We start from the raw sequence: 27,190 nt of genomic DNA, 5'->3' as shown, positions 1-27,190 counted from the left end.
CTGCTTAATTCATGCTACTTCTGTAGCTGTACGATGGGCCTACATTGTAACAAACTTGTATTAAATATCACTCCACCCACTAAGCCTAGAACACCCGTGTTTTCTACATTACTGGTATAACTAGATTTGCATACAGGACACAAAATGAGACTCACTTCCTGGAAGTTGAGATTTTATAGACTTTTGTGGCCATGCGGTGCATGTTTTTGTTCATTTTGAAACTGTATAATTAGATAGAAGATTCCATGAGATCACTGAGCATAGATCGCAGTAGATTTTACAGGGCACAGACTCAACACACACAAGCTTACATCCTAAATGCTCATTCTTGGGGAAACTCCTTAGAAGGTATATAAGAGGTGCTTCATGTTAATTGCAACAACATTTATGTACATGTTATGTACTCTGTATTTGCACAACTGGTGTCAATGTGTTTGTTTACTCAGTAACCATTTACTGTCAATTTCTTCTCCTGCCTTGGTTAGTCAGAGGCTATCACTGTGTAACTGAATCATTTTTGAGTAACAACCCTTTCTCAGTCACCAGGTTCACATCAATAACTTACTAGGCTGTGTTCGTGTCCCTCTGTGTGTTTATGCTTGTGTGTGTAGGTCTGTGTCTTCATTTGTTTGTTTATGTGTGTGTGTGTGTGTGTGTGTGTGTGTGTGTGTGTGTGTGTGTGTGTTGGGTGTGTCTGTGTAGCCAGCAGGAGACCGGTAGACCTGGAGTGCCTCTAATTCCCCAAGTGTATTTCTGGTTTTGACATGTGGAATTTCACCCTAGCACTCATGCAAGTTCTATTTGATACCAGTCGGAGCAAAAGATCAGTGAGAGGGGCAGGAGAGACGCAACGTCTTGGCCTGACCAGACCAGCCTCAGAAAGCCTGCATCCTGAGCCCCACCATTTTAAAAATGTGTTTTATTTTATCGAACCTTTATTTAACTAGGCAAGTCAGTTAAGAACAAATTCTTATTGACAATGACGGCCTACCCCAGCCAAACCCGGACGACGCTGGGCCAACTCCCAATCACGGCGGATGTGATACAGCCTGGATTCAAACTCAAACTGAGATGCAGTGCCACTCTGGAGCCTTTCCCCTACTCTCACCCCTGAAGGCTGCATTATCTCTATGGGCCAGATGATAAGATGCAGTTGAGAGTGTCTGAGATACAAAAGCATTAGTGTTGGTTGTTGTTGAACTGAGAAGTACCACTATCTCACTTTTGTCCACATTCCATACATTCCCATGGCCTTGTCGACCTTACTGGCCAAAGTCAGTGGCTCTAACAATTTTGCATGGTGCTAGTCGTAAAAAAGATTAGCTACAGGCCATGATGATGACAATAGCACATGGTTATTTTCTTACCACAGTTCATTGTAAGTAATTAAAAAGTGCATTGTTCAACTGGTTAAAAAAATGTGTGATGAGTTTAATGAAAAGCTGTTGATTAGGAAGATGGACCACAGATGTGAATACTGTTTCTTCCTGTGTGCTGTTTCTATATTGTATATGAATGTTTGTATGTGACATTTGTATTAGTGCCTCTGTGTACCAGAGTCTAATACAGCAAGCCTGCTTGTTTTAATATTGAATTTCTTTTACCTCGGTTGGTCCTTGAGGTGGTTGTCTTGATGATATTATAAATTAACCTCCATCATTTGCTCAGGTGCCAGGTCCTGAAGGGAACATTGTGTTTTTAGCACATTTACCATGCCAACCTCCCTCCCCGTCCCTGTACTGGTACCCCTACCAGTGTTTCCCCTAGGATTTTATTCAGCTGCAGTGGCAAAGATAGTGACTAATTGATCAGACTGACTGATCTAAAAATCACCTTGCATCAAAAATAACTACTCAATATTATTTGTAGATCAGTCAGTCACAATTTACCCATGGTGTACCATTGTTTTGATGTTCTCGAACATGGCCAGGGAGTACAGAGATTTCTCCACGCATCTCTAATGAGACCACTGATTAATGGGCACATCCTTGCTATTGCTCCCACATAGGTACAGTCTGGGAAAGGAAGAGTAAGATGGTGGGGTGTTGGTGTTCTGCCTTCCCTTCCTCCTGAGTCCTGGTTGTTCCAAAAAGGGGAGAGGGGGTGCCTAAACTAAACTAAGGATGGCTCTTTTGATCCCTCTCTCCCTCCCCACTGAAGTTTTAGCCTAAGTCTGTGATGGAGGGGTATACTGTGCCTTCTGGACTTATTCCACATTTTGTTGTTAGTCTGAATTTAAAATGGATTAAATAGATAATTTCTCTCCTACCCATCTACACACAATACCCCATAATGACAGTGAAAACACGTTTTTAGAATAAAAATACAGAAATATCTCATTTGCATAACTATTCAAACCCCTGAGTCAATATGTTAGAATCAACTTTGGCAGCATTTACAGCTGTGAGTCTGAGTAAGTCTCTGAGCTTTGCACACCAGGATTGTACAATATTTGCATATTATTATAGCTCTGTCAAATTGGTTGTTGATCATTGCTAGACAGCCATTTTCAAGTCTTGGCATAGATTTTCAAGACGATTTATGTAAAAACTGTAACTAGGCTACTCAGGAACATTCAATGTCATCTTGGTAAGCAACTCTAGTGTATATTTGGCCTTGGGTTTTAGGTTATTTACCTGCTGAAAGCTGAATTTGTCTCCCGGTGTCTGTTGGAAAGCAGACCGAACCAGGGTTTCCTCTAGGATTTTGCCTGTGCTGAATTTGCCCCAAAACATAACTCTTTGTATTCAAGATATAAAGTTAATTTCTTTGCCACCTTTTTTACAATTTAACTTTAGTGCCTTATTGCAAACATTATCCATGTTTTGGAATGTTTTTATTCTGTATAGGGCTCCTTCTTTTCACTCAGGCATTTAGGTTAGTATTTTGCCTGTTGTTGATTCATCCACAGTTTTCTCCTATCACAGACATTAAACTCTTAACTATTTTAAAATCACCATTGGTCTCATGGTGAAATTCCTGAGCGGTTTCCTTTCTCTCCGGCAAAATAGTTAGGAAGGATGCCTGTATCTTTGTTGTGACTGGGTGTATTAATACACCATCCAAAGTATAATTAATAACTTCACCATGCTCAAAGGGAGATTCAATGTCAGATGTCTTTATTTTTACCCATCTACCAATAGGTGCCCTTCTTTGCAAGTCATTGGAAAACCTCCCTGGTCTTTGTGGTTGAATCTGTGTTTGAAATTCACTGCTTGACTGAGGGACTATTATGGCACAAGGCGAGACCCAGATTCAGACACAGGAGGCAGATGGTTGGGCTCCGATATTTATTATAACACAAGGGGTAGGCAAAAGGCAGGTCGGGTACAGGCGAGAGCTCATGAACCAGGTCAGAGTCCAAACAGTACAGGGCGTTAGGCAGGCTCGAGGTCAGGGCAGGAAGAATGGTCAGGCAGGCAAGTTTGGTGTCAGGACAGGCAAGGGTCAAAACCAGGAGGACTAGAAAAAACAGAGACTGGGAAAAATAGGAGCTAGGAGATAAACACTGGTTGACTTGGTAAACAAGACGAACTGGCACAAAGAGACAGAAAACACAGGGATAAATACACTGGGGATGATGAGCAACACCTGGATGGAGTGGAGACAAGGACAGGTGAAACAGATCAGGGCATGACAGGGACCATACAGATAATTGTATGTGTGGGGTACAGAGATGAAGTAGTCAGTCAAAAATCATGTTAAACACTGTTATTGCACACAGAGTGAGTCCATGCAACTTATTATGTGACTTGTTAAGCAAATTTGCACTCCTTAACTTATTTAGGCTTGCCATAACAAAGGGGTTGAACAGACAGACAGACAGACAGACAGACAGACAGACAGACAGACAGACAGACAGACAGACAGACAGACAGACAGACAGACAGACAGACAGACAGACAGACAGACAGACAGACAGACAGACAGACAGACAGACAGACAGACAGACAGACAGACAGACAGACAGACAGACAGACAGACAGACAGACAGACAGACAGACAGACAGACAGACAGACAGACAGACAGACAGACAGACAGACAGACAGACAGACAGACAGACAGACAGACAGACAGACAGACAGACAGACAGACAGACAGACAGACAGACAGACAGACAGACAGACAGACAGACAGACAGACAGACAGACAGACAGACAGACAGACAGACAGACAGACAGACAGACAGACAGACAGACAGACAGACAGACAGACAGACAGACAGACAGACAGACAGACAGACAGACAGACAGACAGACAGACAGACAGACAGACAGACAGACAGACAGACAGACAGACAGACAGACAGACAGACAGACAGACAGACAGACAGACAGACAGACAGACAGACAGACAGACAGACAGACAGACAGACAGACAGACAGACAGACAGACAGACAGACAGACAGACAGACAGACAGACAGACAGACAGACAGACAGACAGACAGACAGACAGACAGACAGACAGACAGACAGACAGACAGACAGACAGACAGACAGACAGACAGACAGACAGACAGACAGACAGACAGACAGACAGACAGACAGACAGACAGACAGACAGACAGAGAGAGAACCTGTAGATATCCCAGCTGAAAAGGTTGCAGAGGTATCTGGTGAGAATATACCTTGTTCTGTCATGTCAAGCCTGCAGTTTATCTCTGTAGTGTTGTTGTGCCCTAACAGGTATTTTGTTTGGGAGGTGGGGGTGCAGTAAATGAAAAAAATGAGTATTTTTGTGTCTCAAACCATTGGTGTGTGTTTTGTCTTGTCCGTCCTTGTAGAGGCATCTGTGCTTGTTTTGTGAGGTAGGTTCTTGTCAAATTTTCAGACAAATCCTTTGTGGGAGTGATGTGTCTTGTCCAATGGAGCTGTGTTATGTGGTGACATTCTAAAGGACTGGTGGGAGAGATATGATGAGCCCAGGGACTCAGGGGCCCACCATCTTCATCAGGGAAGTGCACAGCTATCAAAGCAGAAAAATGCAATTAGGCCTCGCTCAAACGAAGAAGAGACCTCAATCCCCTGGTAGATGCTGGATTGGCAAATTTAATCGGCAAGTGCTCTGCTCTAGTGATGCGCTGGTTGACTCATAACCCGCAGTCCCTGCGGTTATATCCGTGGGGCAAGCTGGTTTAGGGTCATGAAATATTGTGTTGATGAAGGACGGGTGGCGGGTGGGTTGAATGCATTCAAAATCCATAAACGTATAATTCTTGTGCAATTCATATCTATAGGTTACATTTAGATTTTTCTTTCATAATTCTTTTATCTGCCGTTAGTGTGTAGCCTAGCTATGGTGCACAAAATACACACCAATTGCCAAATGCTTTTGGGAACTTGGGCAGAGAACGTTGATCCACTAAGGAAAAAAAGACAATGTCAGAGTTTGATTCATTCAGAGAAAAGCTGCAAAATGGAGAGTTGAAAATGAACCAGACCAGTAATCTAATGTTTAGGAAAGATTTGGTTGAATTGTAAAAGAGGACAATAGCAGTGGTTATATTATGTGTGATGAAAGGGAAAGGGGGATACCTAGTCAGTTGTACAACTGAATGCATTCAACTGAAATGTGTCTTCCGCATTTAACCCAACCCCTCGTCGTTATGCAAATTCGACAATAACAAGATGGGACTTCAAAATGGCACGTCAACGGAATTGTACTGTTCAGATGGGATAAATGGAATAGTAGCCTAACTGAAATCTGGACACTGACTGTAGGTCTATAGCCTCTCACATAGCCTAACTCCTGCAGAATTAAGAGTTTCTTGCAGTAAAATGATACACCAAATGTACAGTTGAAGTTGGAAGTTTACATACACCTGAGCCAAATACATTTATACTCAGTTTTCCACAATTCCTGACATTTAATCCTAGTAGAAAGTCCCTGTCTTAGGTCAGTTAGGATCACCACTTTATTTTAAGAATGTGAAATGTCAGAATAATAGTAGAGAGAATGATTTATTTCAGTTTTTATTTCTGTCATCACATTCCCAGTGGTTCAGAAGTTTACATACACTCAATTAGTATTTGGTAGCATTGCCTTGAAATTGCTTAACTTGGGTCAAATGTTTCGGGTAGCCTTCCACAAGCTTCCCACAATAAGTTGGGTGAATTTTGGCCCATTCCTCCTGACAGAGCTGGTGTAACTGAGTCAGGTTTGTAGGCCTCCTTGCTCACACACGCTTTTTCAATTCTTCCCACACATTTTCTGTAGGATTGAGGTCAGGGCTTTGTGTTGGCCACTCCAATAACTTGACTTTGTTGTCATTTAGTCATTTTGCCACAACTTTAGAAGTATGCTTGGGGTCGTTGTCCATTTGCAAGACCCATTTGCGACCAAGCTTTAACTTCCCGACTGATGTCTTGAGATGTTGCTTTAATATATCCACATAATTTTCCGTCCTCATAATGCCATCTATTTTGTGAAGTGCACCAGTCCCTCCTGCAGTAAAGTACCCCCACAACATGATACCGCCACCCCCGTGCTTCATGGTTGGGATGGAGTTCTTCAGCTTGCAAGCCTTCCCCTTTTTCCACCAAACATAATGATGGTCATTATGGCCAAACAGTTCTATTTTTGTTTCATCAGACCAGAGGACATTTCTCCAAAAAGTACAAACTTTGTCCCCATGTGCAGTTGCAAACCGTAGTCTGGCTTTGTTATGGCAGTTTTGGAGCAGTGGCTTCTTCCTTGCTGAACGGCCTTTCAAGTTATATCGATATAGGACTCGCTTTACTGTGGATATAGATACTTTTGTACCTGTTTCCTCCAGCATCTTCACAAGGTCCTTTGCTGTTGTTCTGGGATTGATTTGCACTTTTCGCACCAAAGTACGTTCATCTCCAGGAGACAGAACGCTTCTCCTTCCTGAGAGGTATGATGGCTGTGTGGTCCCATGGTGTTTATACTTGCGTGCTATTGTTTGTACAGGTGAACGTGGTACCTTCGGGCGTTAGGAGATTGCTCCCATGGATGAACCAGTCTTGTGGAGGTCTACAATTTGCTTTCTGAGATCTTGGCTGATTTCTTTTGATTTTCCCATGATGTCAAGCAAAGAGGCACTGCGTTTGAAGGTAGGCCTTGAAATAAATCCACAGGTACAGCTCCAATTGACTCAAATGATGTCAATTAGCCAGAAGCTTCTAGCGCCATGACATAATTTTCTGGAATTTTCCAAGCGGTTTAAAGGCACAGTCAACTTAGTGTATGTAAACTTCTGACCCACTGGAATTGTGATACAGTGAATTATAAGTGAAATAATCTGTCTGTAAACAATTGTTGATTTTAGCATCTTGAGAGAGTGAATGCACAGTTAGGAACCTTCTGTAAAGTTTCTATCTTTACCAGCATCATAAAAGCTGATAGTATTTCAACCACATTAAACACTATTCTATAGGTCCTCTTTTGTCTAGTCCTGTGTAACCTGAGAGCATTTGTTTGTGAAACTTTTAGTTACTGTGAACCTTAACTTTGCTGAATATTTTAATATTTTTTAATATTTGTATATTGGATTTTATTTTTATGAATGATGTGTCCCTCACTCTTTGTATATGCCAGACTATGTGTACAGTGCTTTCAGAAAGTATTCACACCACTTAACTTTTTCTACATTTTGTTGTTACAGCCTGATTTAAAAAATACATTACATTTAGATGTTTTGTCCCAGGCCTACCCATAATACCCCATCATTTCAAAGTGGAGTTATGTTTTTGGAATATTTTACAAATTTATAAAAAATGTAAAGCTGAAATGTTTTGAGTCAATAAGTATTCAACCCATTTATTATGGCAAGGTAAATTCAGGAGTAAAAATTAGCTTAACAAGTCACATAATAAGTTGCATGGACTCACTCTGTGTGTAAAGTGGCTCTATTGTAAAGTGGCTGTTCCACTGGATGTCAGAAGGTGAATTCACCAATTTGTAAGTCGCTCTGGATAAGAGCGTCTGCTAAATGACTTAAATGTTAAATGTTAAATGTGTAATGATAATGTTTAACATTTTTTTACGACTCTCATATTTGTACCCCACACGTTAAATTATCTGTAAGGTCCCTCGGTAGAGCAGTGCATTTTAAATACTGATTCAACCAATTCCTCACACAGAAGGGCACGTATTGGTAGGTGTGTAAAAATAACAGAAGGAGACATTGAATATCACTTTGAGCATGGTGAAGTTATTAATTACACTTTGGATGGTGTATTAATACACCCAGTCACTACAAAGATACAGGCGTCCTTCCTAACTCAGTTGCCGGAGAGGAAGGAAACCGCTCAGGGATTTCAACATGAGGCCAATGGTGACTTAAAACAGTTACAGAGTGATAGGAGAAAACTGAGGATGGATCAATAACATTGTAGTTACTCCACAATACTAACCTAAATGAAAGAGTGAAAAGAAGGAAGCCTGTACAGAATACACATATTCCAAAACATACATCCTGTTTGCAACAAGGCAAAACTGCAAAAAATGTGGCAACACATCACTAAGTACCACTCTTCATATTTTCAAGCATCGGGGTGGCTGCATCATGTTTTAGGTATGCTTGTCATTGGCAAGGACTAGGGAGTTTTTTTGTTGATAAAACTAAATGTAACCGCGTTAATTAAGCACAAGCAAAATCCTAGGGGAAAATCTGGTTCAGTCTGCTTTCCAACAGACACTGGGAGACAAATGTACCTTTCAGCAGGACAATAACCTAAAACCCAAGGCCAAATACACACGAGTTGTTTACCAAGACGACATTGAATGTTCTGGAGTGGCCTAGTTACAGTTTTTTTCTTAAATCGGCTTGAACATCTATGGCAAGACTTGAAAATGGCTGTCCAGCAATGATCAACAACCAAATTGACAGAGCTTGAAGATTGTACAATCCTGGTATGCAAAGCTCTTAGAGACTTAATCAAAAAGACTCACAGCTGTAATCACTGCCGAATGTGATTCTAACATGTATTGACTCAGGGATGTGAGTACATATGTAAATGAGATATTTCTGTGTTTAATTTTCAATACATTTGCAAAAATGTCTAAAAACATGCTTTCACTGTCATTATGGGGTATTGTGCGTAGATGGGTGAGAAAAACAAATAATTTAATGCACAAATTTGATTTGATGTGTGTGTCAGTTTGTGTCTGTTTGTGTGTTCCCTCTCACTTCTCCCACTCCCTGTGCAGTGTGTGCCTGTCTGTGCACTCTGACTCACAGGGATCATGTCAAATAAAAGCAACAGCGCTGTTTCTTGTCACTTTACTCTGCTCCCCTCCTTCTTTTCCACTGGCCATAGACGCCTGACTTATATGTAGCTCAAAATACTCCTCCCCATCTCCATCTTAACAGAACATGCAACTCATTTAATGAATCAGATAACAGAACATAATTGGGAAATGTCATTCTGAACAGCGTACCTGATAGCGGGTCCATATGTGACAGAGATTAAACTCTCTGTTAGAAACTTAGGAAGAGGGGGAATCTAAAGATGCAACAACGAGGATGGCTTACTAATATGACTAGGATTGTGCCTTTGGCTGTTGGCCAAGAAAATTATTTTGATGTGAAAACCAATAGAACAGGAGAGAAATGTCATAGTGGTGGGTCCAATAGGGAAGTAAATGGAAATACATTTGCCAACATTCTATTATTACTCCTGTCTATACAGACATAAATCAAATCATTCAAACTACTTCACCAGAAAGCACAATTTAGCCACAGAGTAATCAAGGATCGTTAGCTTCTTTTAAAAAAATTGCTGGGGATTGTTTTAAATCACAAGCTCGTAGGCCTATGTGTATTTGGGAAGCCCACAATTTGGGTAACACGCGGGGCAACAGGCCTCGCTGATTATTGCGGCTGTCAGTAAAAAACATAAAAAACGCGTGAAGATTAATTACAGTCATTTGCCATTCTCATTCTCGAAGGGTGGAAACATTGTCTGCAGATGTCACAACATGCTACACTTGTGAAAAACAAGTTTAGGTTAATTTCATAACCATCATTTACGAGATTTGTCAATTTGTTGTCTTTTGTTTGGAGTGCTCCATGTGTGCAATGAGCATGTATCTGATAATATTGAGGTAGCCTGAGCACACATAGAAGTACACTACATGACCAAAGACATTGGACACCTGCTCATTAAACATCTAATTCCAAAATCATGATCATTAATATGGAGTTGGTCCCCCCTTTGCTGCTATAAACAGCCTCCACTCTTCTGGGAAGGGTTTCCACTGGATGTTGGAATATTGTTGCGGGGACTGGCTTCCATTCAGCCACAAGAGCGTTAGTGAGGTTGGGCACTGATGTTGGGCAATTAGGCCTGGCTCGCAGTCTGCATTCCAATTCAACCCAAAGGTGTTCAATGCGGTTGAGGTCAGGGCTCTACAGGCCAGTCAAGTTCTTCCACACCGAGCTCGACAAACCATTTCTGTATGGATCTCGCTTTGTGCACGGGGGCATTGTCATGCTGAAACAGGAAAGGGCCTTCCCCAAACTGTTGCCACAAAGTTGGAAGCACAGAATTGTCTAGAATGTCATTGTATGCTGTAGCATTAGGATTTCCCATCACTGGAACTAAGGGGCCGATCCCAAACCATGAAAAACAGCCCCAGACCATTATTCCTCCTCCAGGTAGCGTTTTCCTGGCATCCATCAAACCCAGATTAGTCCGTTGGACTGCCAGATAGTGAAGCGTGATTCATCACGCCAGAGAACGCGTTTCCAAGGCTCCAGAGTCCAATGGTGGTGAACTTTACACCTCGATGCTTGGCATTGTGTATGGTGATCTTAGGCTTATGTGCGTCTGCTCGGCCATGGAAACCCTTTTCATGAAGCTCCCATTCAACTGGCAATGTTTGTCTTTGGAGATTGCATGGTGGTGTGCTTGATTTTATACACCTGTCAGCAAATCCACTAATTCTAAAGGGTGTTTTAAATAGTTATCCCTTTTTCTCCCCAATTTCGTGGTATCCAATTGGTATTTACAGTCTTGTCCCATCGCTGCAACTCCCCCACGGACTCGGGAGAGGCGAATGTCGAGAGCCATGCGTCCTCTGAAACACGACCCTGCCAAGCCGCACTGCTTCTTGATACACTGTTTACTTAACCCAGAAGCCAGCCGCACCAATGTATCGGAGGAAGCACCGTCCACCTGGAAAACAAAGTCAGCTTGCAGGCGCCCCCAAACCACAAGGAGTCTCTACAGCGCGATGGGACAAGGAAATCCCAGCTGGTCAAACCCTCCCCTAACCTGGATGATGCTAGGCCAATTGTGCGCCTCCTTATGGGTCTCCCAGTCACGACTGGCTGTGACACAGCCTGGGATCTAACCCGGGTCTGTAGTGATGCCTCAAGCACAGTCCTGTGTCCCATACCTTTGTATATATAGTGTACCTTTTTTAACATCTATTGCAAATTATATTAAATATAGTTACTCAGAGTAAGCTATTTCAAAAGTCCCTCCAACAGTCTCCCTCTCGATGATCATAATCCTCAGTGTGAAAGAGCGATGTAAATTATAGGCCTACTGCTGCATTGGCCTATAAAATAAGAGTTCCAATGCGCTCATTTCTTTAATTGCCAATGAATCATGGTGTATTAATGTGTCCATATGGTTTCGCATTTGTTTACTTTTAACTTGAGAATTGTTATCATTTTAATTAAGATTTTTATGATTGACAATGATTTTGAGAAACGAAAATGTTAATATTGAAGTGAAACTGTTCCACGAAAACGCTCATATGAAAAGAAAATGTTATTATTTAAGTGAAACTGTTCCATGAAAATGCGCATATGAAAATCATAACTGGCACGCAGATTGGTAGAAATGGTAGGATAAATTGTAAGCTTCCCCAAATTTAAATTCATGCGCCGCCTATGAAGTCGTATAAAATAATTGCCTCCACGTTTCCATGGCTGGATTTTGCCTATAGGCTACTTTGAAGCAAGGTAAGACATACCTCATAATATGAAATAAAACATTCAACATTTAAAATGGGATTGAATGAAGTAGCAGCGAATATGTTGAATGAGCAAACTAATGGGCATGGAGAGCCTCACAAATTTGACTAAATTACGTTATCTTTCAGTTTAATACAGTTATTGACTTACTTTTGTAGCTCTTCGTCAGAAGCACATTTTTTGTAAGTCGTTTAGTCGCCCTCCAATGTTAGTCGGACTTTAGCCCGAAAGGTTTTGAGAAATATTATTGGTTGACGATAGGCCTATGAAACTGCGCAGCGCAGGATATCAGATCACAACAACGATTGGGGAAGTGTTTAACAGCAGTAGGCTTAGGCTAACACGTCCTTATGATTTATTTTCATAAGTGCAACGTGACTGCAAGAGACAGGTTGAAATGTGGGACACATATATCTATTTTATTTTAATTGGTGGTGTTTGAATTTGTTGATCAAATATGCGACGTGATTGTTTGGTTGCCGAACCTGTTAAAACGGCCCAAAATGCGGGACTGGTTCGCACAATCTGGAACATGTTATCACCCTATAATGGGAGGTGCGCTTCAATTACCAGTTGAAAAACACGTTTTAATGACTCCAACCTAAGTGTTTGTAAACTTCCGACTTCAACTGTATTTAGTCTCTATTCCAAATGTGCCCTGTATAATATAATATAAATATACACATTATATACCAGTCAAAAGTTTGAACACACCTCATTCAAGGGTTTTTATTTTTTTCATTTTCATTTCACCTTTATTTAACCAGGTAGGCTAGTTGAGAACAAGTTCTCATTTGCAACTGCGACCTGGCCAAGATAAAGCATAGCAGTGTGAACAGACAACACAGAGTTACATATGGAGTAAACAATTAACAAGTCAATAACACAGTAGAAAAAAAGGGGAGTCTATATACATTGTGTGCAAAAGGCATGAGGAGGTAGGCGAATAATTACAATTTTGCAGATTAACACTGGGGTGATAAATGATCAGATGGTCATGTACAGGTAAAGATATTGGTGTGCAAAAGAGCAGAAAAGTAAATAAATAAAAACAGTATGGGGATGAGGGGATTATTTTCTACATTGTAGAAAAATAGTGAAGAAAACTATGAAATAACACATGGAATCATGTAGTAACCAAAAAAGTGTTAAACAAATCAAAATATATTTTTATTTTAGTTTCTTCAAAGTAGCCATTCTTTGCCTTGATGACAGCTTTGCACACTCTTGGAATTCGCTCAACCGGCATCATGAGGTAGTCACCTGGAATGCTTTTCCCAACAGTCTTGAAGGAGTTCCGACATATGCTGAGCACTTGTTGGCTGCTTTTCCTTCACTCTGTGGTCCAACTCATCCCAAACCATCTCAATTGGGTTGAGGTCAGGTGATTGTGGAGGCCAAGTTATCTGATGCAGCACCCCATCACTCTCCTTCTTGGTCAAATTGCTCTTAGGTGTGTTTTGGGTCATTATCCTGTTGAAAAACAAATGATAGCCCCACTAAGCGCAAACCAGATGGGATGGTGTATCGCGGCAGAATGATGTGGTAGCCATGCTGGTTAAGTGTGCCTTGAATTCTAAACAAATCACAGGCAGTGTCACCAGCAAAGCCCTCCCACACCATCACACCTGGGAACCACGCATGCGGAGATAATCCGTTCACCTACTCTGCGTCTCACAAAGACACGGCGGTTGGAACCAAAAATCTAAAATTTGGACTCATCAGACCAAAGGACAGATTTCCACCGTTCTAATGGCCATTGCTCGTGATTCTTCGCCGAAGCAAGTCTGTTCTTCTTTGTGGTGTGATTTAGTAGTGGTTTCTTTACAGCAAATTGACCATGAAGGCCTGATTCACACATTCTCCTCTGAACAGTTGATGTTGAGATTTGTCTGTGAAGCATTTATTTGGGCTGCAATTTCTGAGGCTGGTAACTCTAATGAACGTATCCTCTGCAGCAGAGGGAGCTCTGGGTCTTCCTTTCCTGTAGCAGTCCTCATGACAGCGAGTTTCATCATAGCACTTGATGGTTTTTGCGACTGCACTTGAAGAAATGTTCAAAGTTTTTGAAATCTTCCGCATTAACTGACCTTCATGTCTTGAAGTAATGGATGGACTATCGTTTCTCTTTGCTTTTTTGAGCTGTTCTTGCCATAATATGGACTTGGTATTTTACCAAATAGTCTTCTGGCGCAATACAACTGATTGGCTCATTGATTGGCTCACACATTCAGAAGGAAACAAAGGCGTCCCGGGTGGCGCAGTGGTTAAGGGCGCTGTACTGCAGCACCAGCTGTGCCACCAGAGACTCTGGGTTCGCGCCCAGGCTATGTCGTAACCGGCCGCGACCGGGAGGTCCGTGGGGCGACGCACAATTGGACTAGTGTCGTCCGTGTTAGGGAGGGCTTAGAGATATCCTTGTCTCATCGCTTAGGGATATCCTTGTCTCATCGCGCACCAGCGACTCCTGTGGCGGGCCGGGCGCAGTGCGCGCTAACCAAGATTGCCAGGTTGCCACTTTGAACAAGGCACACCGGTTAATTGAAATTCATTCAATGTGTGACTACCTGATGAAGTTGGTTGAGAGAAAGCCAAGCGTGTGCAAAGCTGTCATGGCTACTGGGTGGCTACTTTGAAGAATCTCAAATATAGCATTTATTTGGATTTGTTTAACACTTTTGTGGTTACTACAGGATTTCATATGTGTTATTTCATAGTTTTGATGCCTTCTCTATTATTATACATTGTAGAAAATAGAAAAAATAATGAAAAACCCCAGGTGTATCCAAACTTTAGACTGGTACTGTTCGTGTTCAGACCCTTTGCTAATAGACTTTAAATTGAGGTCAGGTGCATCCTGTATCTATTGATCATCCTTGAAATGTTTCTACAACTTTATTTGAGTACACTTATGGTAAATTCAATTGATTGGACCTGATGTGGAAAGGCACACACCTGTCTATTTAAGGTCCCACAGATGACAGTGTATGTCAGAGCAAAAACCACGCCATGAGGTCAAAGGAATTGTCCCTAGAGCTCCGAGACAGTATTGTGTCGAGGCACAGATCTGGGGAAGGGTACCGAAAAATGTCTGTAGCATTGAAGTTCCCCAAGAACCTCCATCATTCTTAAATTGAAGAAGTTTGTAATCACCAAGACTCTTCCTAGAGCTGGCCTCCTGGCCAAACTGAGCAATCAGGGGAGAAGGGCCTTGGTCAGGGAGGTGACCAAGAACCCGATGGTCACTCTGACAGAGCTCCAGAGTTCCTCTGTGGAGATGGGAGAACCTTCAAGAAGGACAACCATCTCTGCAGCACTCCACCAATCAGGCCTTTATGGTAGTGTGCAGATGGAAGCCACTCCTCAGTAAAAGGCACATGACAGCCTGCTTGGAGTTTGCCAAAAGCACCTAAAGGACTCTCAGACCATAAGAAACAAGATTTTCTGGTTGGATGAAACCAAGACTGAACTCTTGGCCTGAATGCCAAGCGTCAGGTCTGGAGGAAACCTGGCACCAACTGTAATCTGTCTTTCGGGAAAGATGAATGGAGCAAAGTACAGAAAGATCCTTGATGAAGACCTGCTCTAGAGCACTCAGGACCTCAGACTGGGGCGAAGGTTCACCTTCTAACAGGACAATGACCCTAATCACACAGCCAAGAAATCACAGGAGTAGCTTCGGGACATGTTTCTGAATGTCCTTGAGTGGCCCAGCCAGAACCCGGACTTGCACTCGATCGAACATCTCTGCCGATGTGCCAAGCTTGGAGCGTCATACCCTAGAAGACTCCAGGCTGTAATCGCTGCCAAAGGTGCTTCAGCAAAGTACTGAGTGAAGGGTCTGAATACTTATGTACAGTGCCTTGCGAAAGTATTCGGCCCCCTTGAACTTTGCAATCTTTTGCCACATTTCAGGCTTCAAACATAAAGATATAAAACTGTATTTTTTGTGAAGAATCAACAACAAGTGGGACACAATCATGAAGTGGAACGACATTTATTGGATATTTCAAACTTTTTTATCAAATCAAAAACTGAAAAATTGGGCGTGCAAAATTATTCAGCCCCCTTAAGTTAATACTTTGTAGCGCCACCTTTTGCTGCGTTTACAGCTGTAAGTCGCTTGGGGTATGTCTCTATCAGTTTTGCACATCGATAGACTGACATTTTTTCCCATTCCTCCTTGCAAAACAGCTCGAGCTCAGTGAGGTTGGATGGAGAGCATTTGTGAAGAGCAGTTTTCAGTTCTTTCCACAGATTCTCAATTGGATTCAGGTCTGGACTTTGACTTGGCCATTCTAACACCTGGATTTGTTTATTTTTTAACCATTCCATTGTAGATTTTGCTTTATGTTTTGGATCATTGTCTTGTTGGAAGACAAATCTTCGTCCCAGTCTCAAGTCTTTTGCAGACTCCATCAGGTTTTCTTCCAAAATGGTCCTGTATTTGGCTCCATCCATCTTCCCATCAATTTTAACCATCTTCCCTGTCCCTGCTGAAGAAAAGCAGGCCCAAACCATGATGCTGCCACCACCATGTTTGACAGTGGGTTTGGTGTATTCAGGGTGATGAGCTGTGTTGCTTTTACGCCAAACATAACGTTTTGCATTGTTGCCAAAAAGTTCAATTTTGGTTTCATCTGACCAGAGCACCTTCTTCCACATGTTTGGTGTGTCTCCCAGGTGGCTTGTGGCAAACTTTAAACAACACTTTTTATGGATATCTTTAAGAAATGGCTTTCTTCTTGCCACTCTTCCATAAAGGCCAGATTTGTGCAATATACGACTGATTGTTGTCCTATGGACAGAGTCTACCACCTCAGCTGTAGATCTCTGCAGTTCATCCAGAGTGATCATGGGCCTCTTGGCTGCATCTCTGATCAGTCTTCTCCTTGTATGAGCTGAAAGTTTAGAGGGACGGCCAGGTCTTGGTAGATTTGCAGTGGTCTGATACTCCTTCCATTTCAATATTATCGCTTGCACAGTGCTCCTTGGGATGTTTAAAGCTTGGGAAATCTTTTTGTATCCAAATCCGGCTTTAAACTTCTTCACAACAGTATCTCGGACCTGCCTGGTGTGTTCCTTGTTCTTCATGATGCTCTCTGCGCTTTTAACGGACCTCTGAGACTATCACAGTGCAGGTGCATTTATACGGAGACTTGATTACACACAGGTGGATTGTATTTATCATCATTAGTCATTTAGGTCAACATTGGATCATTCAGAGATCCTCACTGAACGTCTGGAGAGAGTTTGCTGCACTGAAAGTAAAGGGGCTGAATAATTTTGCACGCCCAATTTTTCAGTTTTTGATTTGTTAAAAACGTTTGAAATATCCAATAAATGTCGTTCCACTTCATGATTGTGTCCCACTTGTTGTTGATTCTTCACAAAAAAATACAGTTTTATATCTTTATGTTTGAAGCCTGAAATGTGGCAAAAGGTCGCAAAGTTCAAGGGGGCCGAATACTTTCGCAAGGCACTGTAAGTGTGATATTTATGTTTTCATTTTTAATAAATTAGCAAAAATGTCTGAACCTGTTTTTGCTTTGTCCTTTTGGGGTATTGTGTGTAGATTGATGAGGGGGAAAAAGCATGTAATACATTTTAGAATAAGGCTGTAAGGTAACAAAATGTAGAAAAAGTCAAGGGGTCTGAATACTTTGCGAATGCACATTAAAATACATAAACACAGTCATGGTAAACACAAATAAAACATCACAAATCACCCAGAAACAATACAAACAATACAATAACACAACTAATGTGTGTGTTCAAGTGTGTGTGTGTGTGTGTGTGTGTGTGTGTGTGTCCCCTCACAGTCCCCGTTGTTCCATGAGTTGTTTTTTAAAGGTAATTTTGCTGTTTGCTGGGAGTTCTACGTAATCATGGCTCTGTATAAAACTGTGCATGTACATGAATTTGTTTTGGACTTGGGGACTATGTAGAGACTCGTTGTGGCATGACTTGTGGGTTATGAATGGGTGTCTGTGCTGAATGTTATTTGATTATGCAGGCAATCTGGAATTTCGTAGCAGTAATATTTCTCATAAAAACTAGGAGAAGCAGTTAATCCTTCATCAACCCTCAACCAGGAAAGACTGGCATGCATGTTGTTGATGTTAGTTCTGTGTATGCATGATGCAGCCTGGATAATAAGTGAACTTAAATTAACTGTGCCATTAGGATTGTTTAGGCCTAATCTTTGTGCAGGTGAACAGTCTTATAGCCTACACTCATAGTTTCTATTCAGAGCAAGACTGTGATTATGTATAGGCCTTTGCCAACGTGCCAAGACTTTTCTAACTAGGTCTAAAATTGTTTTCTATATCAATAAATTACTTTGCTCGTCTCCTGAAGAGACCATAAATAACCATGTAGAGATAAGTACTCATTTTGTTCAGTGTTCCTTGGTTGAGTTTAAGCGGATGGATGAGTGTGCTTGCCTATTGCATAAGCAGCCAGTGGGTTGTTGTGGTGCTGCTGCTGTGTTTGGTGCAGCTATGCTGCTCCAGAGCCTGGGAGCCTAGTGAGAGGAGCAGCGGTAGCCCTGAATAGTGGCAGACTGTGGGGAGCTCTGAGCTCAAATAATTTAAAAATGAAGAAGTAAAAGAGGCAATGCAGCCCCTCATTTCTATAAATAAACTATAGTCCACCCTTCTCACCCATCCCTCTCTCTCTCTCTCTCTCTCTCTCTCTCTCTCTGACGTTGGTCTTGGCGTCAGGGCCTGATGTGCGCTCCTCTGTCTTTCTCCGTTTCTTCCTTCTTCTTTCTCTTTATCCCCCTTCTTCTTATCTGCCTCCTTCCTTTATCTTGTCTGCTCTCTCTCTCTCTCTCTCTCTTTGTCAGTATAGTCTATTCATTTCTTCTGTTGCACACTTATCTTTCTCTCCCTCTGTCCCCATTGCACTCTCCTTCTCTCAAATACTTTTTTTTCAGTTCCAGAGCAGGAGAATTTGGGACACTATGGACTATGTTCTTTTCAGAGACTGAATATAAGAAGTTTGGGCTTCATACGTTTACTCCAGTGGCGCTTTCCACTCACAGTTAAGACTTTCAACAGCACATATTGCACTATTCTGCAACAGTTATGCAAAATGTTAAAATGATCAACTGCACTGTAATAGCACCATTACCTGACAGCATAGTGTAATGACTGGCTGCCTGTGGGTACTGTCAGGGTTTGCCTTAAGGTGGCTCTCCTCTCCTTCCTCTTCCAAGTGGTGCTGGAGGACAGCCAAACTAACTTGAGTGTTCGCTCCGCTTCACCTTCACATGCTTTTTGAAATGGTCTAGGATAACCTGTCTGTTTTATGTGCTTACTACGTGTACCAGTGGATGGGATCTATTTGTTTTGAAATATATAATGTATGGTGTGGTATGATATAGAGACAGCGTAAATAAGTAGTGAAGTAATTTCCTACATTCAATTATAGACTCTTTTTTCAGATAAAGACTTCACAGGGCAGACTTTCCAACAAGTTACATAATCACAAATCTTGGATAAACCTCACAAATCTTGGATAAATCTAAAATCTGGCGTAATTGGTCAGCTGCTCATTTAAGTTTTGGGTCCATACATGTTAATAGAAGAGATGAATAGATGCTATAACAAGGAACCCTGAATGAGGAGCTCCATCCTCTGGCTTTGCAAGTTACTGGGCAAGTCTATGGGCCGAATGTCTTCTCCCCCTTCCAAAATTCGAAAGATGCTATACACCTGTGAAATCGCGATCTGTCCAAATAACCAGTGATAAAACCCAAGCACCAGAACTATTGGTGCTCGTTAGCTATCGGTGCCCATAGTGTAAAGACAGACCTACGTACCATTTATGTTGACGTAGTCTGCCCACAAGAGATTACAAAATCACAATAACATCAATCACGTTTTCGGGATCATCAATAGAACACCTATGTAGTTATGGTCATCTGACTCATACTGCGCCTCATACAGGGCCTGTCTTTCATTTGATGTCTTCTAGGACTAGACACGACAACAGTGCAGACAGTTATATTTACCTATGAATTAGGACGCTTTCCATGCAGCTACAAATGAAGCGTGTTTTGCATTGTGTTCATGAGAGAGATGTTGTGTAGTCCCCATGAGAGAGATGTTGTGTAGTCCCCATGAGAGAGATGTTGTATAGTCCCCATGAGAGAGATGTTGTATAGTCCCCATGAGAGAGATGTTGTGTAGTCCCCATGAGAGAGATGTTGTGTAGTCCCCATGAGAGAGATGTTGTATAGTCCCCATGAGAGAGATGTTGTGTAGTCCCCATGAGAGAGATGTTGTGTAGTCCCCATGAGAGAGATGTTGTGTAGTCCCCATGAGAGAGATGTTGTGTAGTCCCCATGAGAGAGATGTTGTATAGTCCCCATGAGAGAGATGTTGTGTAGTCCCCATGAGAGAGATGTTGTGTAGTCCCCATGAGAGAGATGTTGTGTAGTCTCCATGAGAGAGATGTTGTATAGTCCCCATGAGAGAGATGTTGTGTAGTCCCCATGAGAGAGATGTTGTGTAGTCCCCATGAGAGAGATGTTGTGTAGTCCCCATGAGAGAGATGTTGTGTAGTCCCCATGAGAGAGATGTTGTATAGTCCCCATGAGAGAGTTGTCGTGTAGTCCCCATGAGAGAGATGTCTTGTAGTCCCCATGAGAGAGATGTCGTGTAGTCCCCATGAGAGAGATGTCGTATAGTCCCCATGAGAGAGATGTTGTGTAGTCCCCATGGGACGTCTAATGCTGAGGATTTGTAGTCTTTATGTTGTACAACTAATAGGCCTACAAGTAGGGTTCTATTTGTGAAGTTATTCCCATGTTATAACACAGGGTCAGAGGAAAGTTGCATTGTGTGGATATACAGTATGTGGACTACACTGTGAGACCAAGACAATGAGCATAGAGGAATGTTAGAATCATACTGTATACAGTCACCCAACATAGAAACGAGGGATTACATGGAAATGAAATGGAACTGATTAACTTTGAGGAAGAAGGGGAAGATATATCAAGTGAGAGGGAGAGAGAGAAGAAAGAAAGAGAGAGGCTCTGGCAGGGTCTGGTCTCCACTTTCCTCATCACTCTGACTGCATCCCAGCAGCCAATCATGACAGAGCCTTCTATGTCTCCATAGTAACCTCCTGTTGAATCAGTGAGGATAGAAACTGAGTTTAGGGGCTCAATGTAGAGGAGAAGAGCAATACTTTCCGCCCCTTCAAAAGACATTAGTCAAAAATTAAACAGAATATGCACAATGTTGTCTCTCTTCAACTCCTACATTGTCTGTATGTTATTAGAGTTGATTGCCAGGCCACAGCAGCAATATCATTAACAAGATGTATTAGGCTATTGGTCGTAGAGGACTTCAACTCAAGGCAATGATGAATACATGAGAACTGGGGTAATTGAATGAATTCATACATGAACGAATATGTAGAATATTTTTCTTGACTGCATTATAAAGCCCATTACACATCTAACATCAATTGTCTGACCTGCTTAGCCGGTTCGGGTTCCCTTTTTTGTTAGGCCCTCAAACAAAGATTAATTGAGGTCTTTCAAAGTCCTTTATGTATTGTATGCCTTCATGGTATGCTGTTTTTAAGTGAAAATGCCATGATGTACTGCTAAATGCCTCGAAGATGTGTTTGGAACATTCACCTGTGGAGAGGAATGAGGAAGAGTAGGGAGGAGGCTGGGGTATGAAATTACAGGCTGAAAATACAACTCTTTTTAAAAGCATTTTTGACATGGTTACAGGGAAGCATCCGCATGACGAGATCTAGTCTGATTGGTCTTGGGCACTGCTCATAAACAGCAGTGTGATTTCCCTGCCCTTTGCTTTGTCCAAGCAGGTGCACTGTCAGTGGTGGGAGCGTTCTCAGTAATAAGCCCCATGACAATGGAACCCTGCTGAGTTTGCCTTTAATCAGCATCAAGTTGGGGCTGCATTTCTTGGATGGACAGATGATGACATAAGCGGGATTACTGAGGAGGGGAGGGGGGGCAGCAGGGATGTTTTTCCATTCCGTCTTTGAGTTACGTGAGGCTGTTCTCTGTTACGCAGTTCATTCCAGCTCTTCGATTCAGCTACCCGGACAGAATTTCACTGATGGGAGATTTCATACTACCTCGACACTTACCTGATTTGCACACAAGGTCACCTCATCTCATCCAGTGTTTCAGAGCAGGAAGGGGAGGACCATCTTCCTCAGTGAATTTCATACAAATATAACTTTTTACATAAAACTATACAAAATATATTCACATGTTACCAACTAATTGATTCAAACACACTGTTCTGCAATCAAGGTCTACAGAAGCCTAGGGCTGAGCGGTATAGAAGGTATTGATGCACTTTACCTTCTATAACGGTATTTGAATGTTTGGTTTGTTAAATGTGTGTAACGTCCATTTTTATAGTTTTCTTCGCTAATGGAGTCATCTCTCTCCATGTCGCTTTCCACAGAAATGTAGCCCCGCCCCCTGTAACTTAAGGAGGCAATTTTTAACCAACACTTGTTCAGTCTCTGCATGGTCAACCCAGCACATGCAACAGTGTTGATGACAACGATGCTGTTTTCACTTTACTTCTCAATATATAAATCCACTAGCGTTCTATAATAACACTATTAGTTTGTGTTTCTTACATCTGCAAAAAGCTAGTTTTCTTTTCTTAGTAAGTTGGGCCTAAATCTTGTTAGCTGCTAATGCTAATCGCTAGCTCACTAATAAATTCAGAGCAAACATAACTAGTTATACAGCCTGATAATACCAGTGATGGTGTAGACCTACATCTGCTTGTTTTTTGTGCCACAGTATCTTCTTAATCAAAGTAATATCCGATGCCAGAATATGTTTGCTATATGAAGTAGCTAAGAGAAACCATTCAATTTACCCAAAGATTATAGGGTCCCCAAGGAAACACTTGTCAACACTTTGGATCCTACCCTATCACAATAACTCCTCCCTGACATTTTAATTTGTTGTCACGTCAAACACTGTATTCAAAGTGCCCATTATTATATTATAATTATATAATCATATAATAATCATCCTATTTCCATGATTCCAACCCAAGTGTTTTGCTCTAAATCACAAGTCAAATCGCAATTGCAACATTTGGTTAAAGACAAGGCCTAGATTTGTTTTCCCATATTGTGCAGCCCTACGTGGCAATGTGGAATTGACCTCAAATGAGTACAGGAAATGAAGAAATGGATGAAAATGCAGAAAATTATTTTTGGTTTAAGTTTGAATTGAACAGCATAAAACAATCAGAATAGAGAAAGGTCCATTGAAATCACTTAGAATGTACAGTATGTGTTGGGTCACACACTACTCATAAAGCACATTTAGAACTTTTATTTTTCAGAAACATGAGAAAAAAGAAGAAACGTGCACACTGCTCTTGCTTGTATCACTGCTATTTATTAAGCTAGCTGTAATCAATGCATGCACTTTAATTAACATATTTTTGCTATGCGGCCTGGCAGTGGGATACTGGGAGCTGCGGTCCACAATAACTAATGACTGAGGTCTAATTATAAAAGGTTATCCCCTTCCTCCACTGTGAGACAATTTAGTCCTGCCTTACACCCCTCTACTTCTTCACCCCTGATGTTTGCAGCCATTCTGCATCTAATTGAACAGAATAAAGTGTGTTTTACATTAGAGTACTACAGTGGATAGCTGGTTTAGCAACAGGATTTGATTTGCTGTGAGAGTTCATGGTTGGTGGATAATTTACAACCTGCTTGTTGCTCAACTTGAGCTGCATTTCATGGAAGCTTTCAGAAGCTTAACACATACAAAATTATAGCAGTATCAATATACAGCTCTGTTTCTTTGTTTTGTATCTGTGTAAACCAGAGTCATTTTTCGAAGCAGGCCTGACTTGCTGGGTAGGAGGAGGAAGAGGTACATGATGGAAGAGATGCTCCGTGGGAGTAGAGCATTTTAATCTCTCTCCTCGTAGCGGAATGATGAGAAGAGGACCAGGCCAGGGCAGGTTGTGGTGTGAATCCCTCCTGCTCAGCTTGTGGAGGGCATGGGGAGGTGATGACTGACTGCTCCATGGCCCACCGTCTGGACCATGGGAGGCTGCCCTGTGGGAAAGGCAAGAGCCCGGCCCCTGGGCTGCCATGGTTGTTAAATATTCAGTCATTTTCCTACTTGGATCTTTCTAGTCAAGGTTTGTCCACATGTCTGTTTTCCTCTTAATTGTTCATAGGAGATCGGTACTGCAGGTAGCCTAGAGGTTAAGACCATTGGGGTAGTAACAATAAGGTCTCTGGTTCGAATGCCTGAACCGACTAGGTGAAATAAATCTGTCGATGTGCTCTTGAGCAAGGCACTTAACCCTAATTGCTCCTGTAAACTGCTCTGGATAAGAGTCTGCTAATTGACAAAAAATGTAAAATGGTCATGGGAGGCACATGGCAAAACTGGCAATTCTTACCACGAGTCACACAGACAAGACTGTATTGTCCTAAGCCCTTTGCCATTTTAACAGGATTGTGAGATAAGCCCACAGAGCCACTAATGGGGTTCTTACTATACACTGAGCTGTGTTTGGAGTGGTTGTCATGGCGTTGCTCCTGCAACGTCAAGGCGACTGTGAAAGTGATTTGTGGTATTTTTGGCTGACTCGGGCACAACATTTTCCACTTGTATTTAAAGAGGTTTTATTAATGGCACGTCATGCGGGAACCGCCTTGCCGCCTTACGTCGTCGTGACGATGGCCAGCACCAGCTGTTCCACGCTGCTCCCTCTACAGTTTGTTAGATGTGTTTACATGTACAGTAATTGATGTGTTCACTATGATAAGAATTATGTGAAGAGAGAGGTCAATGCTGAAATATTTGTTTTGTATTATTTAGATTGTTTTAATCATAGCTTTTCTTGCTATGACATGAATAGCCCTTCCCTAGTAGCCAATTCCTCTGTGGGAGTTGATGGTTGTTTGACGATACCATGGAATAGCCACAGAACAGCACTACCTGGAAAAGATTAGTGGGGTGTAATAGAGGTTGTTTAAGGGGCACCGTGTTATGCGGCACTGAGAAAGAGATGTTTCTAGCATTAGATTTTGTGCTTTACTGTGCCACAATCCTGTATTAGTGGGAGAATGTCACGTGAGTGTAGGTAGGAGTGTGAGTGTGCGTGTGTGTGGGCGCGTGTGTGTGCGCGCTGTTTCCCATCTGTCAGGATGCGTAGATGTTTTTGTGTTTACTGGACCTGTCCTGCTGATTCCAGTAGGGCTAAGCATGTTATGTGAGGCTTAGGCCCAGGATCTCTGTTGAGCCACTCCGGAACCATGGAACGTTAGATTTTCTCATTCTTAAAGAGGTGTTAAGCTCTCACAAAGTGCCCCAAGCACAAGTGTAGTTAAACATAGAACCTTCCCAGGAGTGTGTTCTGAATGACCTCCCTGGGTCCTCAAGGACTCTAACAGACACTGAGGTTGTATCAGTCTCATTGCAAATTCAGCCTGTGCTCTTCAATGTCTAACATCTTATAAAGAGATACAGATCTGGGACCAGCACAAATAAAAATGTTACATTAGATGTTACTCCCTTGCTGCTGGCCACCACTATTCAATAAAATTAAAATGACTTTATTTATAAACCAACGAGAAACCCTTCTGATGACACATGCCCAGCCACAGTGGTACTATTAGCCTAGTTTGAGTAGAGCAATCACAGCCCCTTAGATTAGTGCTGTGGAGCCGCTGTGTGCTGCTATTACGTCACTACCCAGGGTGTAGCAGAGACTGTATTTTTAGACCGGAATGGGCATATTCTACCAACGTACAGCGTCAAGCACTCTGCTTGTGTATGCTAGGATTATTATGACCATTCTATTTTTAGACCTTGTGTGTGTTGGGGGGCGTTCAAGCATTGTGCCAGCGGTTTATGTGAAGGTTGCTAGTGGTACATGAGTGAGAGGTATCTGGATAATTGCCTATTTAATCTAGTTGGGGAAAGATTACAGTGTTTTCTGTTATGACATTTTCTGGGTAGCATCTGAGCAGGAAACTCCCTTCACAAAATGTTCAGGGAAAACTACTAGTCTTATCAGAAAGATGATGGTCTTCGGTTGAGGAACATTGCTGATTTACACAGTTCAGTAGAAAAGACTAGGCCTTAGCAGAGGAACTAAAGTAATTCCCTGTTTGATGGGGAGGTTTTCTAGGATGCTGCTCTCTGTTCTCCTTCAGTACCTGTGTCAGTCAACCATCAGTGCACCAGGCCAGACAATCTCTCGCTCTCCAGCTCGAGTGTTTAACAAGTGCACAGAAATACTCCAGATATAACAGACTGATCCTAGCCCCCGACACACAAACTATTGCAGCATAAATACTGGAGGCTGAGACAGGAGGGGTCGGGAGACACTGTGGCCCCATCCGACAATAACTCCGGACAGGGCCAACCAGGCAGGATATAACCCCAGGCATTTTGCCAATGCACAGCCACCACACCACTAGAGGGATATCTTAAACCACCATATTACTACCCTGAGACAAGGCTGAATATAGCCCACGAAGATCTCCTCCAACGCACAAGCCCGAGGGCGGCGCCAACCCGGACAGGAAGATCACGTCAGTGACTCAACACACTCAGTGACGCACCCCGCCTAGGGACGGCATGGGAGAGCACTAGTAAGCCAGTGACTCAGCCCCCGTAATAGGGTTAGAGGCGGAGAATCCCAGTGGCGAGAGGGGAACCGGCCAGGCATAGACAGCAAGGGTGGTTCGTCGCTCCAATGCCTTTCCGTTCACCTTCACACTCCTGGGACAAACTACACTCAATCATAGGACCTACTGAAGAGATGAATCTTCAATAACCTTAAAGTTTGAGACTGAGTCTGCATCTCACATGGGTAGACAGACCATTCCATAGAAATGGAGCTCTATAGGAGAAAGCCCTGCCTCCAGCTGTTTGCTTAGACATTCTAGGGACAATAAGGAGGCCTGCGTCTTGTGACCGTAGTGTACGTGTAGGTATGTACGGCAGGACCAAATCGGAGAGATCGGTAGGAGCAAACCTATGTAATGCTTTGTAGGTAAGCAGTAAAACCTTGAAATCAGCCCTAGCCTTAACAGGTTACTAGTGTGTGTGTCAGTTTGTAACTATATTTTTTTCCAGGTGGCTTTAAAAAAGTTGGGTAGAGACAGAGACAGAGAGCGAGAGATAAAGAGATGATTGAAAGAGACAGTGACAGTGAGGGA

General features: G+C 42.3%; 1 protein-coding gene across 3 annotated transcripts in view; it reads left to right on the top strand.

Moving 5' to 3' along the window:
* The window catches only part of LOC135514061 (membrane-associated phosphatidylinositol transfer protein 2-like), a 96,675-nt gene that overhangs the window by 20,016 nt on the left and 49,469 nt on the right, over nt 1-27,190 (top strand). The window contains exon 1 of one of the 3 annotated variants that reach the window (XM_064937241.1): nt 6,942-7,079. The exons of the other annotated variants lie outside the window; for them this stretch is intronic. The gene's annotated coding sequence lies outside the window, so the exon portion shown is untranslated. Of the gene's footprint in view, nt 1-6,941; nt 7,080-27,190 lie in introns of those variants that run through there. 3 annotated transcript variants of the gene reach the window in all.

The sequence above is a fragment of the Oncorhynchus masou genome, chromosome 25 (assembly GCF_036934945.1).
Source record: "Oncorhynchus masou masou isolate Uvic2021 chromosome 25, UVic_Omas_1.1, whole genome shotgun sequence".
Classification (NCBI taxonomy): Eukaryota; Metazoa; Chordata; class Actinopteri; order Salmoniformes; family Salmonidae; genus Oncorhynchus; species Oncorhynchus masou.
This window is presented reverse-complemented; position numbering and strand designations above follow the sequence as displayed.